Genomic DNA, 2,001 nt, shown 5'->3' with positions numbered 1-2,001 from the left:
CAACCGGGACAGAATCCGGCGCCCCGACCAGGACTAGAACCCGGGGTGCCGGCACCGCAGGTGGAGGATTAGCCAAGTGAGCCATGGTGCCGGCTTGAAGCCTGGAATTCTGAAGAGGGCTGCAGGTGTCCAAACCAGGGACTTAACTGCTGGACCGAACACACACCCCGACTGTTAAGTGAATACATTCTGGAAAGAAACTTTCAAAGCGTGCATGGAGGAACTCTGCCCTTCTCCCGTATGGTGGGCTGCTCACCGTCCTCCCTGTCAACACTGAGCCCTCGCATGGTTGCAGTCTTCCTACACTGCTGTCCACTTGGGCTTCCTTGCCAAGATTTGACTGTGACGTAGATCATTATTGGCAGCCTGTCAAGTGTCTGTTCTTGGAGGAATGGGCTTTAGTTCTGCTGTTTCAAGTCGTTGAGCGGATGACCAAAGGAGAACCAGTCACTTAGAGTGCAGCTCAGATAAGCAGCCCGGGCTGGGGAGTGAAGAAGCCAGTGCAGTCCAGGTGCGAGGCTCTGGGGGGCGGGGATCCCCAGCTCGGCACTTGTCAGGGGAACTCACACTGGTGCTCGTGGAGGCCCTGAGCCCCCAGCCCCATCCATCTCCGCTGAGCCAATGAGATGACGGATCCCAATGTCTTGAGACAAGCAAAGCTTTACAAACCTGAACCATCAGTGTTGGCGAGGGCAGCGCAAGGGAACTATGAAGGAGTTAAAATTGAGGCCGAAGCGTTTTTGGATTGTGTCGTAAGGTCTTCCAGCGAGACAGGTTGTTGGAGGGTTGGTGGCCCAGACCTCTCCCTTTATGAAAGATGAGTAAAGTCACTTCTCAAGATCACATTATTTAAAACCCGAGTCTCTTACCCCTCTGTGAAGATAGTGGATGGTGAAAATCAATAATTTAAACTGCTCATGAAAGATGACATCATTTATCTTCACCATGCAAAGAAAATAGAAACTGGCCCTCATGTATTTTATTTAACATGGAGTCTGAGTGCATGTATAAGTTTTTATTTATTTTCATTTCGTTTGAAAGGCAGAGACAGAGAGAGACAGGTCTTCCATCTGCCGGTTTGCTCCCCAAATGTACACAACAGCCAGGGCTGGGCCAGGCCAAAGCCAGGAGCTCAGTGGCAGGGACCCAAGTCCTTGAGTCATCACCTGCTGCCCCCAGGTTGCTCGTTAGGAAGAAGCTGGGTCTAGAGCAACAGACACTCCGATATGGGGGGTGGGCATCCAAAGGGGGCACTTTAACCACTGTGCCACCTGCCCGCCCCGAGCGCACTGGCAGTGCTGCGGTCCCAAGGTCAACTTCAAAAATCGGAACTAAGAACTTGCGATTACGTGGTCTTTATTGGAATCGATCGTTTTCGTGGTTTGAAATTCTTCTTGCTGCATAAGCAGAGTTGAAGCTGGGCCTCTGTTTGCCCTACAGCCCCTTCCTTTGGGAGAAAGGTTCTGTCCGCCCTGGAGGCTGACTTACACAGAAACTAATAAAAGTTGGGGCGGACTCGTGGGGGCTCCCTGTGGTATTTCTTGCGGCGTTCCATATTTAAAGCTAAACCATATCCCTGAAGACGAACGCTAAGCAAGTTATTGCTTGGTAACCGGCATCCGCGTTCCCCTGAGCTCCAAAGGCTCCGCGTGCACAATACTGGATGACGTTTTGAAAACACAAAAGCCGGCGCAGGCTTGCAAGTTTTCATTCTTGCAAACCTTGCTTGGGCTGCAGGAAGAGCCGTCCCCTGCCCTCACCCTTGGGTGAGCCCGTGTTTAAAACACCGTCCTCCTCTGTCTGACTCATTGGGACACACTAAGCAACCAGGGAGTGAGGAATCGTAGTTCGTAGGGAGCTCTAGACAGTGCCCCATGCTCGCCTCCTGGTGTGCAGGGCAGTGGACACGTGGCTGGAGGTGACGGTTTCTGTCCCGTTTGCTGCAGACTGGAGGCGCCTGGATGGGAGGAAGGCGGTGGGAATTGGCCGTTGGGGGCTGTT

This window comes from Lepus europaeus, chromosome 14, assembly GCF_033115175.1.
Source record: "Lepus europaeus isolate LE1 chromosome 14, mLepTim1.pri, whole genome shotgun sequence".
Lineage (NCBI taxonomy): Eukaryota > Metazoa > Chordata > Mammalia > Lagomorpha > Leporidae > Lepus > Lepus europaeus.
Note: the sequence above shows the minus strand (reverse complement) of the source record.